This window comes from Marmota flaviventris, unplaced genomic scaffold, assembly GCF_047511675.1.
Source record: "Marmota flaviventris isolate mMarFla1 unplaced genomic scaffold, mMarFla1.hap1 Scaffold_125, whole genome shotgun sequence".
NCBI lineage: Eukaryota > Metazoa > Chordata > Mammalia > Rodentia > Sciuridae > Marmota > Marmota flaviventris.
In genome coordinates this window covers 55924-72669 of record NW_027287854.1, presented here as the reverse complement: position 1 = coordinate 72669, position 16746 = coordinate 55924, and the positions used below count along the sequence as shown (strand labels likewise).

The 16746-nt window shown below is 38.9% G+C and overlaps 1 pseudogene; it reads left to right on the top strand.

Moving 5' to 3' along the window:
* Window positions 1-391: 391 nt before the first annotated feature.
* LOC139703753 (U4 spliceosomal RNA) lies at window positions 392-475 on the top strand (annotated as a pseudogene).
* Window positions 476-16746: the final 16271 nt, after the last annotated feature.

Below are 16746 nucleotides of genomic sequence, written 5' to 3'. Positions count from 1 at the left end.
ACCCTAACCAAACCATAAACCTAAACCTTACCCTAACTTTAACCCTAATCCTAACCCTTACCCGAACCCTAACACTAACCTTAACTCTGCCCTAACCCTAACCTAAAAATAAACCTAACCCTAACACTAATCCTAACCATAACCATAACCCTAAACATAATCCTAACTTTAACCCTAATACAAATCCTAACCCAAACCCTAACACTAACCCTAACCCTAATGCTAACTCTAACCCTAACCCTAGCACTAACACTAACTCTAAAATTAACAGTAACCATAACACTATACTTAACCCTAATCCTAACACTATCCTAACACTAAACCTTACAGTACTCCTAACCCTAACCATAATCCTAACACTGACATAACCCTAATTCTAACCTTAACCGTTAGCTTTGCGCAGTGGCAGTATCGTAGCCAATGAGGTTTATCCGAGGCGTGATTATTGCTAATTGAAAACTTTTCCCAAATTAACCTTAACCGTAACTCTAACACAATCCCTTACAAAACATAACCCTAAAAATAACCTAACACTAATCCTAACTTTTAAATAACACTAACCCTAACAATACCACTAATACTAATACTTACATTAAAACTAACCCTAACCCTAACACTAACCCTAATCCTAACCTTAACACTAACTCTAAACCCAACACTAACCCTATCACTAACACTAACCCTAAGCCTAACCCTAAACCTAACACTAACCCTATCCCTAACCCTTACTTTAACCGTAACACTAACACTTACCCTAACCCTAATGCTAACACTATCCCTAATCTAACCGTAACGCTAAAACTAACCCTAAACCTCACCCTATGCTTCACTCTAACCATCTTTCTTATCATAGCAGAAACTCTAATTTTAACACTAATCTAACACAAAACCTAAACAAAACACTTAACCTAACACAAACCATAATTCTTACCTGAACACTAAGCTTAACACTAACACTAACCAAAACCCTAAACCTAATTCTAAAACTAATTCTTACCCTAACTTGAACCCTAACCCTAACCCAAAACCTAACCTTAACAGTAAACCTAACCCTAACCCTAACACTAAACCTAGCCATCAGCCTAACCCTAACCATAATACTATCCCTAACCCTAATTGTATCCTAAACCTATCCCTAACACTAGCACTATTCCTAAAGGTAACCCTAACACTAACATTTAACCTAACCCTAAACCTAACCCTACCCTAAACCTTACCCTAACACAAACCATAAACCTAAACCTACCCTAACACTAATCAGAACCCTAACACTAACCCTAACCTACTAGTAACCCTAAAACTAACCCTAAAAATAAACTTAAGTCTCACTCTAACTTTAACATAACCATATGCCTCACTCTAACCCTCCTTCTAATAATAACCAAAACACAAATTTTAACTCTAACCCTAACAGAAAACCAAAAGCTAACCCTTTTCCTAACACAAAACATAATTTTTACCCTAACACTAACCTTAACACTAACCCTAACCCGAACCCTAACCCTAACCCAAAAACTAAACAAAACCATAAACCTAACCCTAATCCTAACACTAAACCTACCCATAACCTTAACCCTATCGGTAACACTAACCCTAACACTAATTCTAAACCTAAAACTAAAAGTAAACCTGAACATATCCCTAAACCTAACACTATCCCTAACACTAACCCTAACAATGAACCTAACCCTAAACCTAATTCTACCTCTAACCCTCACCCTAACCCTTACCATAACATAAACCATAACCCAAACACTAATCCTAACCCTAAATCTAACACTAACCCTAACCTACAAGTAACCCTAAAACTAACTCTAAACATAATCCTTAACTTAACCCTAAGCCTCAATCTACCCCTAATACCAACCCTAACCCTAAACTTTACCCTATCCCTAACCTTAACACAAACCCTAACCCTTAGGCTTACCCTAACACAAACCATATCACTCACACAAACACAATCCTAACAGTAAACCTAACCCTAACCCGAATTCTAAAACTAACCCTAACCTGAACCCAAACCCTAACACTAACCGTAACTCTAAAACTAACCCTAAACATAACCCTAAACCTAAGCCTAGAATAAACCCTAAAACTAACCCTAACCCTAACTGTAACACTAACACTCACCCAAATCGTAGCCCTAACCCTAAACCTATCACTAAACCTAACACTCTCCCTAACCATAACCCTAAAACTAACACTAAATCTAACCCTAAACCTAACCCAACTCTAACATTAACCCTATCCCTAACACTAATACAAACCCTAACCCTAACCTAACACTAACCCTAACCTTAAACCTTACACTAGACGTAAACCTAATCATAACCCCTACCTTTACCCTAAATCTAACCCTAACCATACCCCTAACCTTAACACGAACACTAACCCTAAAACTAACCCCAGCCCTAACCCTAAAAGTAACACTAATCCTAACCCTAACCCTAAAACTATCTCTAACCCTAACACTAACACTAAACCTAACCCTTACAATAACCCACAACCTAACTCTAACACTAATACTAACCCTAACCCTAACACTAACACTCTCACGAACTGTAATCCTAACACTAACACTAACCCTAAACCTCACCATAAACATAACCTTAACCCTAACACTTACTCTAACCCTATCTCTAACACTAAGCCTCAACCTAACTCTAACACTAATCCAAACACTAATCCGAAAACTAATCCTAATTCTAACTGTAACACTTAACCTAGTTCTAACCATAAACCTACAAATAACTTTAAAACTAACCCTAACCAAAACTCTAACATGAGGCCTAAACCTAACCCTAACCATAACCATAACACTAAACCACACCCTAACCTTAACCCTAACACATACCCTACTTTAATGCTAAAACGAACACAAACCCTAACCAAACAGTAAACCTAACCCTAACTTAAATTTAACCCTAACCCTTACATTACCCTAACCATAACACTAACCGTAACACTTACCCTAACACTAAACCTGAACCTAACCCTAACAATAATTCTAACCCCAACCCTATCCCTATAAATAACCGTAATCTTAATCCTAACCCTAAAACTAACACTAATTCTAATACAAACCGTAACCCTAATCCTAACCCTAAATCTAACTGTATTCTTAACCATAACCCTAATGATAACCTTAAAACTAACCCTATCACAAACAATAACGTAAACCTAACAGTAACCATAAATAACCATAAACCAAACCCTAACCCTAACTCTGAAATGATCACTAACTCTAACCTGAACCCTCAGCCTAAACCTAACCCTATTCCAAACACTAACCCTAACACTAACACTAGCCCCATCCAAAACACTAATACTAAACCTAACCCTAACTGTAACCCTAAACTTAACTGTAAACCTAACCCTAATACAAATTCTAACAATAACACAAACCCTAACAGTAAACCTAACACTAAACATAAACCTAAGCATAACCCTAACCCAAACACTAAACCTAAACTTAAACCTAAGCCTAAGCTAAACCCTATCACTGAACCTAACCCTAATCCTAACACTAACACTAAAATCCACCCTAAAGCTTACTGTAAACCTAACACTAACTCGAAGACTAACCCTAACCCTAACTATAACCACAAACCTAACACTAATCATAACATTAAACCTAACCCTAACCATAACCCAAACACTAAAACTAACCCTAATGTGAACCCTAATGCTGACACTAAACCTAAAATTAACTTTATCCTAATGCTAACTAAAACACTAACCATAAACCTAACCCTAATGCTAACCATAACACTAAACCTAATCCTAACCCTAACCCTAACCCTAAAAATAACCCTAACACCAATCCTAACCCTAAAACCAACCCTAACCCTAACCCTAACCCTAACTTTTAAACTACTCGTAACCCTAAACTTAACCCTAACTCTAATGCTAACCCTACACTTAATCCTAATGGTAGTCCTAATTGTAACCAAAACACTAACCCTAACCCTAACACTTACCCTAACACAAACCCTAACCCTTTCCTTAACATTAACCATAACCCTAACACTAACACTAATTTTAACCCTAACACAAACAATAACCCTAACTCTAACACTAACCATTACTCTAACCCTAAACTTAACACTAATCCTACCCATAACACTAACCCTAACACAAACCCTAACCAAAACCTAAACCTAACTTTGTCCCTAATCCTAACCCTAACCCTAATCTTAACCTTTATCCTAACCCTAACACTCATCTAATCCCAACCCTAAAACTGATGCTAAACCTAACCCAAAACTAACACTAACCCTAAACCTAACTATTACCCTAACCCAAACACTAACACTAACCCTAACCTTAACCCTAACACTAATACTAACCCAATCCACAATCCTAATCCTAAACCTAATTCTAACAGTAACCCTAAACTTAACCCTAACCCTAAAGCTAACCCTAACACAAATCCTAACATAAACACTAACCTGAACACTAACCCTAACCCTAACCCTTACCGTAACACTAAACCTAAATGTAATCCTAACACTAACACTAAACCTCACCATACACCTAGCCCTAAACTTAAAAATAAATCTAACCCTAACCCTAACACTAACCATTAACCTAATTGTAACCCTAAACCAAACACGAATCCTAACCCAAACCTAACTGTAACACTAACCTTAAACTTAACCATAAACCTACACCTACCCTAACACTAAACGCAAACCTAACCTTAACATGAACCCTATTCCTAAACCTAACCATAACCCTAACACTAACCCACATTCTAACAATAAACCTAATACAAACCCTAACTTTAATTCTAAACTTAACACAAAACCTAACTCTAACCCTAATCTGTGCTTAAACATAACCCTAAAACTAACCCAAAGACTAACACTAAAACTAACTTTAATTCTAATCCTAACACAAATTCTAAACCCAACCATAACTGTATAACTAACACCAACCCTAACTCTAAGCCTGAACCTAACACAAACACTAAACCTTACTTTTACTTTAACTGTAAGACTAACATTACACCTAATGATAACCCTAACCATAAAACTAACCCTAACACTAATTCTAATGCTAAATCTAACCCTAACTCTAAACCAAAACCTAACCCTAACAGAAACCCTCATCTTAAACCTAACACTGACCCTAACACTAACCCTAAACCTAACCCTAACCCTAATTCTAAAATTAACCCTCACCCTAACCTGAATCCTAATGCTAACCATAACCCTATCATAAAAACTAACCCTAAACCTAACACTAATCCTTGGCCTAACCCTAAGGCTAACTCTAACAATAAATGTAACCCTAATCTTAACTGTAACCCTAACCCTAACCCAAACCCTAATCCTAACACAAAACCTAACACTAACTGTAACCCTAAACCTAGTCATAAACCTAACACTAATCCTAACCCTAACCTTAACCCTAACAATAAACCTAACCCTAACCCTAACACTAACCCTAAACCTAAACCTTACCCTACACCTAGCCCTAAACTGAATACTAACCCTAACCCTAACACTTACCCTAACCCCAACCCTAACCCTATCTCTAACATTAACATAATCCTAACCCTAACCATAACACAAATTCTAACATAACCCTAAACATAAACCTGTCCTAACCCTAAACCTAACCCTAACACTATCCCTAACCGTGACCCTAAACCTAACCCTACACTCACCTAATATTAATCCTACACCTAATAACCCTAACACTAACCCTTAACCTAACTATAACCCAAAATCAAACACTAACGCTAACCCTAACCCTTACCCTAACCCTAGCCCTACCTCTAACCCTATAATTTACCCTAAGCAAAATCGTCATCCTAACGCTCCTCTAGTCCTAATCATAATTTGTAGCCTTCCCCAAAACCTAATTCTATTACAAGTCCTAAACGTAGCCCTCATTATATCTCTAACTCTAATCCTAAACCTGACCCTTATTCTGACCCGAACACTAAACCTAGATATAAACCTGACCCTAACCTTAAACCAAACTCTAACAGTACCTCTACAGGTAAACCTATACTTAAACCCAACAGTAACAGTAGCACTAGACAAACCTAATTTTAAATGGAGTAATAAATCTAGCCCTAGACCTAAACAAAACCTAGCACTAGCCCTAACAATAACCCTTAACTTAACGTAAAGACTAAACCTCTCACTAGACCAAACACTAGTCTTAATTGTGGCTCTAAACCTAAAACTAACCCTAACTCAACAATGACCTTTAATCTAATAGAAACCCGAGCTCTAGACCTTATCCTTAACCAAAACCTAACCCTAACACTAGATTTATCCATTACCCTTACCCTAAAACTAGCCATAACCATATCCTCACTCTTACATTACCCAAGCCCTAATGTTAGCCCTAAACATCACACAAAACTTAGCCATTATCCAAGCCCTAAACCTAGTCCTAATCATAACCCTAACCATAACCTTAGACCTAACACTAATGCTAACCCTCGCCCTAGACATAACCCTAGCTCAAACTCTAATCCTAAGCCTAAAGATAACCCTAACCCTAAATCTAAAACTAGCCTTGATTCAAAACCTAACCCTCGCCCTAGCCCTAGCCCTACATCAAATGCATACATTTACCCTAACCCTAACCCTAAAATTAACCCTAGGCCTAACCCTAACACTAACCCTAATCCTAACCTCAACCCTAGCATTAACCTTAGCTCTAACCCTATCCATTACCCTAAAGAAATGCCTAACGCAAATGCGAACCCTAGGCCTAACCATAATCCTATCATTAACACTAACCCTATCCATTACTCTAAACCTAACAGGAACCATAAACCTAATTCTATCCATTACTCAAACCCTAAACCGCACCCACTGCTAATTCAAGCATAAACCCTAAATCTTAACCTAAACCAAACTCTACTCTGACCCTGACCCTAATAATACACTTGGCTCTAACATTGACCATTACCCTTCACCTAAACCTTACAAGAGACATAGCCATAACCTAACACTAAAACTAATACTGAACTTAAACCTAGACTTGACATTAGCCCTATCCCTAATCCTAGCCATAGCCCTAACACACTCAGTCTAGCCCTAAACCTAGTCTTAATCCTTACCCAAACTCTTACCTTAGTCCTAACCCTAATTCTAGCCCTTATGCTACCCATAAAGCTAGCTAAAACCCTATACCTTTCCCTAAACCTAATCCTAACCCTAACACTAACACTAAACCTAACACTAGGCCTAACCCTAACACTAACCCTAGCACTAATCCTAGCCCAAATTTAGCCCTAACCCTAAACTTACCCCTAACCTTAGCCCAAAGACTAACTCAAACTCTGAACTTAGCCCTATTTCTAGTTCTAACCCTATCTGTTACCATAACCCTAACACTAGCCCTAAAAGTAGCCCTAACCCTAGCCATAGCCCTAAACCTAGATCTAACCATAGCAATAAATCTAAGCCTAAACTTCACCCTACCATTAGCCCTAACAGTATTGCTAATCATAAAACTAGCCCTAACCCTAGTCCTAGTCCTAAAACATAACTGAGCCATAGCCCTATCCCTAACCCTACCTAACCTTAACGCTAGATCTGACATTAGCCCTATACATAGACCTAATCCTAGTTCTAAGCACATCCTTAATCCTTACCCTGATCTTAACACCAACCCTATCCCTAATTTTATCCCTTGTCCTAGGACTATACATAGATGTAACATCATACTTTACCATAACACTAACGCTAACCTTAACCCTAGCCCTACACCTAGGCCTAAACCTAAAACACCAACCCTAGCACTAATCGTAGCCTTAATTTAGGCCTAACACTAAACCTAACCCTATCCCTATCCCTAAGACTAACCCTAACTCTCACCCTACCCTATGCCTAGTTCTAAACTTATCTTTTACCATAACCCTAAACCTAACCCTATCCATAGGCCAACCTTAGCCTTAACCTTTGCCTTACCCCTAAACCTGGATCAAACCCCAAACTTAAGTCTAAATCTCACCCTAACACTAGCCCTAACAGCAATGATAATTGGAAAACTAGCCCTAACGCCCTAACCCTAACATAGACCTAAAAAAAAAAAAAAAAAAAAAACTGAGCCATAAATCTAACCCTAACCCTTAAACAAAACCAAACACTAACCACTAACCCTAAACCTAGCCCTGAACCTTGCCATAATTTGAGTGCTAAACCTAACCCTAGAAGCAACCCTGACCCTCACTTGGATCCTAACACTAACCCTAGCTCTATACATTGCCCTAATGCTAACCCTAGATCTAGCCCTAATCAGAAACCAAGTTTTTTCATTAGCCATAGCCCTAAAGCTAATACAAATCCAAGCTCTAACCCTAGGTTTAACGCTAAGACTAAGCCTATCCCTAACCTTAACCATAGCCCTAAACAAATCCCTAACCCTAATCCTACCTCTAAACCAATCCCTTTCCCTAAGCCAATCCTCACCCTAATGTTACCTAGTCCTAACCCTAATCACTAGCCTACCCCAATCCCCAACTCTATTACTAGTTCTAACCCTAGATCTCATTCTAGCTGTAACTCTACCCCGAACCCTGACCCTTATTCTGACTCTAACACTAACCGTAGAACTAAACCTCACACTAACCCTAAACCGCACCCTACCTCTACCCCTACCAGTAAACCTGTACCTAAACCTAACCATAACACTAGAACAAGACAGAACTTAATCCTAAATATAGTCATAAATCTAGCCCTAGCCCTAAAGAAAAACTTTGCACTAGTCCTAAAAATAACCCTTAACCAAATCTAAAGATTAACCCTATCCCTAGACCCAACACTAGTCCTAATTCTGGCCCTAACTCTAACCCTAACCCTAACCCTAAACTATAGCCCTAATACTAGCCATAAACACCACCCAAACCTAACCTTATCCTAGCCCTTAACCTAGCCCTAATCATAACCCTAACCATAACCCTAGCCCTGACTCTAAACCTAACCATCACCTAGCCCTAACTCTAGCTCATACTCTAACACTTACCCTAAACCTAACCATAGCCCTAATCCTAATGTTACCCCTAGCACTTACCTTAGCTCTAACCCTATCCATTACCGTAAAGAAAAGCCTAACCCAAATGCTTACCCTAGGCCTAACAATAACCCTATTTTTCACACTAATACTATACATTACTCTAAACTTAACCGGAAAAATAAACCTAATTATATCCATTACACTAACCATAATCAGAACCAACCGCTAATTCAAGCATTAACCAAAAATCTTAACCTAAACCAAACCTTACCCAGACCCTGACCCTAATAATACACCTAGCTCTAAACTTCACCCTTACTCTACACCTAAACCTTACAATAGATATAGCCATAACCTAACATTAAAACTAATACTAACCATAAACCTAGATGTTAAATTAGCCCTAGCCCTAATCCTAGTCCTAGCCCTAACACAAACCCTCAGCCTAGCCTTAAACCTAGCCTTAATTAAAACCCGAACCCTAACCAAGCCCTAACCCTAATTCTAACTCTCGCCCTATCCCTAAACCTAGCTATAACCCCATCCCTTTCCCTAAACATAACCCTTTCCCTATCCCTAACACTAACCCTAAACCTAGCCCTAACCCTAACACTAACCCTAGCACTAATCCTAGCCCTAATTTAGCCCTAACCTTAAACCTACCCCTAACCCTAGCCCTAAGATTAACTCTAAACCTCGCCCTAGCCCTATTTCTAGTTCTAACCCTATCTGTTATCATAACTGTAACACTAGCCCTAACTTTAGCCCTAACCATAGCCCTAGCCCTAAACCTATATCTAACCATAACAATTAATATAATATTTTACCTCACCTTACTACTAGCCCTAACACTATCGCTATTCCCAAAAGTAGCCTTAACCCTAGCCCTAGCTGTAAAACAAAACTGAGCCATAACTCTAACCTAAACGTAAACCTAGACCTGACATTAGCCCTATCCCTAATTCTTACCCTAACCATAACTCTATCGCTAACACTAACCCTATCCGTTACTCTAAACATAACGGGAACCATAAACCTAATCCTATCTATTACCCTATCCAGAACACTAACCCTAAAGCTAATTCAATCCTTAACCCTAAAACATAACCTAAACCAAACCCTACTCAGACCCTGACCCTAATAATACACATAGCTCTAAACCTGACCCCTACCCTAAACCTAACCCTTACACTAGACATAGCTATAACCTAACACTAAAACTAATACTAAACATAAACCAAGACCAAACAATAGCCCTAGCCCTAATACTTGCCTTAACCCTAACACAAAACCTCAGCTTAACCCTAAAACTAGCCTGAATCCTAACCCAAACCTTAACCTTACTCCTAACCCTAATTGGAACCCTCACCATAGACCTAAAGCAAGCTATAACTCTATCCTTTCCCCTAAATCTAATGCTAACCCTAACACTAACACTAACCTTAACACAACATCTAACTCTAACACTAACCCTAGCACTAATCCTAGCCATAATTTAGTGCTAAACCTAAACCTACCCCTAACCTAAGCCCAACGCCTAACTCAAACACTCGCCCTAGCCCTATTTCTAGTTCTAACCCTATCCATTATCATAACCCTAACAATAGCCCTAACCTTAGCCTTAAGCCTAGCCAGAGCCCTAAACCTAGATCTAACCATAACAATAAATCTGAGCCTAAACTTCACCCTACCACTAGCCCTAACACTATCACTAATCATAAAAATAGCCCTAAACCTAGGCCTAGATCTAAAACAAACCTGAGCCATAGCCCTATCCCTAACCCTACCCTAACCTTAACCCTAGACCTGACATTAGCCCTATACATAGAAATAATCCTATTTCTAAGCCTAGACTTAATCTTAAACCTAATTTTAACCCTAGCCCTAACCCTAATTTTATCTCTTGTCTTGGCACTAATCATAGCTGTAAAAACTCATACCTTACCCTAACCCTAATGCTAACCCTAACCCTAGCCCTAAACCTAGGCCTAAATCTAACACTAACCCTAGCACTATTCCTAGCCTTTTTTTTTTAGCCCTAACAGTAAACCTAACCTTATCCCTATCCCTAAGACAAATTGTATCTCTCGCCCTAGACTTAACCCTAGTTCTAAACCTATTTTTTACCATAACAAAAATGCTAGCCCTATCCCTAGTCCCAAACTTAGCCCTAACCTTTGCCCAAGGCTTAAACCTGGATCTAAAACTAAAATTAAGTATGAACCTCACCCTAACACTAGCCCTAACCCTAACGCTAATTGGAAAACTAGCCCTAAATCTACCCTAAACCTAAAACATAACAGAGTCATAAACCTAAACTTTAACCTAAGCCAAACCCTAAAGTTACACCTAGCCCTAAACCTAGCCCTAATTTGAGTCCTAACCCTAACCCTAGAAATAACCCTGACATTGACTCAGCCCCTAACACTAACCCTAACTCTAAACATTGCCCTAACACTAACCATAAAACGAACCCTAAGCATAAACATAGCTCTTTCATTAGCCTTTATCATTAGTTTTTATCATAGCCCTAATGGTCAAACAAATCCTAGCCTTAATACAAGATCTAACTCTATTTTATAACTCTAACCCTAACACTAACCCTAGCCTTAAACCTAACCCTAACTCTAACCCTACTTTAAACCCTATCACTTTCCCTAAGCCAAACATTCACTCTAATGCTACACTAGTCCTAAACTTAATCATTTGCATACCTCAAACCCTAACTGTATTACTAGTCCTATCCTATCCCTCATTCTAGCTCTACACCTAATCTTAACCCTGACCCTTAATCTGACCCTAACACCAACAATAAGTCTAAACATGACCCTAACACTAAACCAAACCTTAACAAATCCCATACAGATAAACCTATACTTAAACCTAACAGTAACAATAGCACTAGACAAAACCTAATCCTAAATATAGTTATAAAACTAGCCATAGTCCTAAACAAAAACCTAGCAATAGACCTAAAAATAACCGTTAACCTAACTTAAAGTCTAACCCTATCCCTAGACCCAACACTAGTTGTAATTCTGGCACTCACACTAAATATAACCCTATACTGAACAATGACCCTTAACCCTAAACAAACTCTAGTTCTAAACCTTATCCTAACCCAAAACCAAACCCTAACACTAGACATATCCATAACCCTGACCCTAAAACAAGCCATAAATTTATTCCTAACATATATTTCCCATAGCCCTAATGTTAGCCCTAAACCTCACACAAAACCTAGCCATTATCCTAGCTCTAAGCCTAGCCCTAATCATAACCCTAACCATAACCCTAGACCTAAGCGTAATCCTACCTTCAGCCGAGCCCTAAACCTAGCTCAAACTCTAACCCTGACCCTAAACATAACACTAACCCTAACACTACACCTGACTCTAACACTAACTCTCGCCCAAGACCTAACCCTATCTCAAATACTAATACCTAAACTAAAACTATCCCTGACACTAACCTTAGGCCTCACCCTAACCATAGCCCTAATCATAAATGTATCCCTAGCACTAACCTTAGCTCTAACACTATCCATTACCCTAAAGATGAGCCTGACTCATATGTTAACCCTAGGCATAACGCTAACCCTAACGCTAACACTAACCCTATCCATTACTCTAAATCTAAACTGAACCCTAAACCTAATCCTATCAATTACCCTATTCATAACCCTAACCCTAAAACTAATTCAATCCTTAACCCTAAAACTTAACCTAAACCAAACCCTACATGGACTCTGAACCTAATAATAATACACCTAGATTTAAACCTGACCCTTACCTAAACCTAACCCATACACTAGACCTAGCTATAACCTAACCATAAAACTAACACTAACCATAAATCTAGATCTGACATTAGCCCTATACCTAATCCTAGCCCTATCCTTAACACAAACACTCATCCTAGCTCTAAACATAGCCTTAATCTTCACCTTAGCCCTAACCCTAATTCTAACACTCACCCTAGACTTAAACCTAGCTGTAACCTGATCCCTTCCCCTAACCCTGACCCTAACCCTAGCCCTAAATGTAGCCCTAATTTAGCCCTAACCCTAAACCTAACCCTAGCCCTAAGACTAACTCTAACTTTCGCCCTAGCGCTATTTCTAGTTCTAACTCTATCCATTAATAACCCTAACATTAGCCCTAACCTTATCCCTAAACATAGCCATAGCCCTAAACCTATTTCTAACCATAACAATAAATCAAAGCCTAAAACTCACCATACCACTAGCACTAACACTATCACTAATTCTTAAAGTAGCCCTAGCTATAAAAAAAAAAAAAAAAACTGAGACAAAGCCCTAACCCTAACCAAGACAAAGCCCTAACCCTAACCCTAACCAAACCGTAATCCTAGACTTGACATTACACTTATCCCAAATGTTTACCCTAACCCTCACACAAACACTAACCCTACACCTAGCCTTAGCCCTAGCCCTAATTCGAGTCTATCTCTAACTCTGATCAGTAACACGATTCTGACTCTTACAGTATTACTAACCCTATTTCTAATCATCAACCTAAACCTAATCTACACACTAGATTTAGACTTAATGCTAAACTTAACACTAGCCCTAATCATAAAGCTAGTTCTAACATTAGCCTTAGTCCTAAATAAACCTAACCTAACTCAAAATATAGACCTTTCAGAGCCCTAACCCTAGCTTTAACCCTAGCCCTAACCCTTACCCTAGCCCTAAAAATCAACCCAAACTTAATCATAAACCTAAACCTTGTCCTAACCTGAAATCTAACCCAAACCGTAGCCCTAATTCTAACCATAATCTTAGCCCTACATCTAGCTCTACTCTTATCCATTACCCTAACCATAACCCTAACCAAATTCTAACCCTAGGCCTAACCCTAACCATTGCTCTAACCTAAGCATAACTCTAGTCCCAACTGTAGCTCTAATCCAATCTATTACCCTAACCATAACACTAACCGAATTCTATCCCTAGGCCTAAACCTAACCCTATCCCTAACCATAAACCTGTTTATTATTCTAAATCTAACATTAACCCTAAACTTAACCATATCCATTACCCTAACCCTAACACTAACCCTAATGCTAATTTGAGCCCTAAGCCTAATCCTTAACCTAACATATACCCTAAACCTGCCTCTTACCCTAATAATACCCCTAGCTTTAAACCTGAACCTAACCTTCAAGCTAACACTTACAAGAGATCTGAAAATAACCCTTACTCTAAAACTATCCCTAACCATAACCCTAGACATGAAATTACCCCTATCCTTAATCCTAGCCCTAAACCTAACACAAATCCTAGCCCTAAACCTATCCTAAGCCTTGCCTTAATCCTAACCCTAACATTAACCCTAGCCCTAACGCTAATTTTATGCTTTGCCCAAGCCCTAAATATAGCTGTAAAATCATACCTTACCCTAACACTAATGTTAACCCTAACCCTAGCCCTAAACCTAGGCCTAAACCTACCACTAACCATAGGTCTAATCTAGCCCCAATTTAGCCCTAACCTTAAACCTAACACTATCCCTAGCCCTAAGACTAATTCTAACTCTTGCCCTATCCCTATCCCTAATTCTAAACCTATCCGTTACCATAACCCAAACCCTATCCCTATCCCTAGACGCTACACTAGCCCTAACATTCACCCTAGCCCTAAACATGGATCTTACCCTAACCTTTAGCCTAAAGCTCACTCTAACACTAGTCCTAACCCTAATGCTAATTTGAAAACTAACTCTAAAAATACCCTAGCCCTAAAACAAAATAGAGCAAAAATATATCCCTAACCCTTAACCAAAGCCAAACTCTAACCCTACAAATAGGCCTAAATGTAGCTGTAATTTGAGTCTTAACCCTAACTCTAGAAGTAACCCTTACCCTTACTCGGACCCAAACAGTAGCTGTTAACCTAACATAAAGACTAACTCTATGCCTAGACCCAATGCTAGTCCTAAATATGGCCCTCACCCTAAACCTAACCCTACACCGAATAATGACCATTACCCTAAAACAAACCCTAGCTCTAAATCTTATCCTAACCCAAAACCGAACTAGAACACTAGACTTATCCATATCCCTAACCATAAAACTAGCCATAACAATATCCCTAGCTCTTACATTACCCATAGCCCTAATGCTAGCCATAAACCTCACACAAAACATAGCCCTTATCAAAGCCCTAAACCTAGGCATAATTGTAACCCTAACAATAATCCTAGACCTAATCCTAACCCTAAACCTCGGCCTAACCCTAATTCTAGCTCAAACTCTAACCTTAATCTAAACAAAACCCAAACACTAACCCTAACTTTAGCCCTCACTCTAACCCTAACCATCACACTAGCTCTAATCCTAGCTCAAATGCTAACACTTACACCAAACCTAACCCTGACACTAACCGTAGGCCTAACCCTAACTCTAGTTTTAATTCTAACTTTAACCCTAGCCCTAACATTATCTCAAACCCTATCCATTACCCTAAAGATAAGCCTAACCCAAATGCTAACCCTAGGCCTAAAGCTAACACTATTGCTAACATTAACCCTATTTAGTACTCTGAATCTTAACTCTAACCCTAACAGTTAGCCTAACCCGAACCCTAACCCTATCCCTAATGTTCATTCACGCCTTAACCCTGAATCTTAACCTAACCCAAACCCTTCTCAAACCCTGGCCCTAATAATACACATAGCTTTAAACCTGAACCTTAACATAAACCTAACCCTTACATTAGACCTAGACATAACCTTACACTATAACTAACCATAATCACGAACCTGGACCTGATATTAGCCCCAGCCCTAATCCTAGCCCTAACACTAACACAAACACTAGATTTTATCTTAGGCCTTTACCTAGCCTTAATCCTAACCCAAACCCTAACCTTAGCCTTATCTCTAATTTTAACCCTCGCCCTAGACCTGAACTTAGGTATAACCCCATCTTTTCCTCTAACCCTATAACTAACCCTAACCCTAACACTAACCATATTCCTTGCCCTAACCATAGGCCTAACCCTAACACTAACCTTAGAATTAATACTAGCCCTAATTTATCCTTAACCCTAACTCTACCCTAACCTTGGCCTAAGACTAACTCTAACTCTCACCCTAGCTCTATTTATAGTTCTAACCCTATACATTACAATAAATCTAATGCAAGCCCTAATCTTAGCCCTAAACCTAGCCCTAGACCCTACCCTAGATCTAACCATAAATCTACATTGACCCTAAACCTGAGCCTAAACCTCAAACTACCACTACACCTAACACTATCGCTAATCCTAAAACTAGACATAACCCTAGCCTTATCCCTCAAACAAAACCGAGCCATTGTCCTAACCCTAAATATTAACTTAAACCAAATCCTAACCCTAAACTTAGCCACAACCTTCTAGCTCTAATTCATGTCCTACCCTAACACTGTCCCTGACACTAACACTAACCCTAGCTGTAAACTTCACCCCAATGCTAAAACTAACCCTAAAACTACACCTAGCCCTAACATTAACCAAAAACTAGTCTTAATAATTACACTAGTTCTTACATTAGCCATAGCCCTAACCTATCACAAAACCTAGCCTAATCCAAGCCCTATCTTAGCTTCAACCCTAAAGCTAACCATAACAATAACCTTAGCCCTAACTATAACCCTATGCCTAACCTCAGACCTAATCCTAACCATAATCCTAGCCCTAACCCTAGCTCTAACCCTATTCATTACCCTAAGATAACTAAAAACCTTATGCTA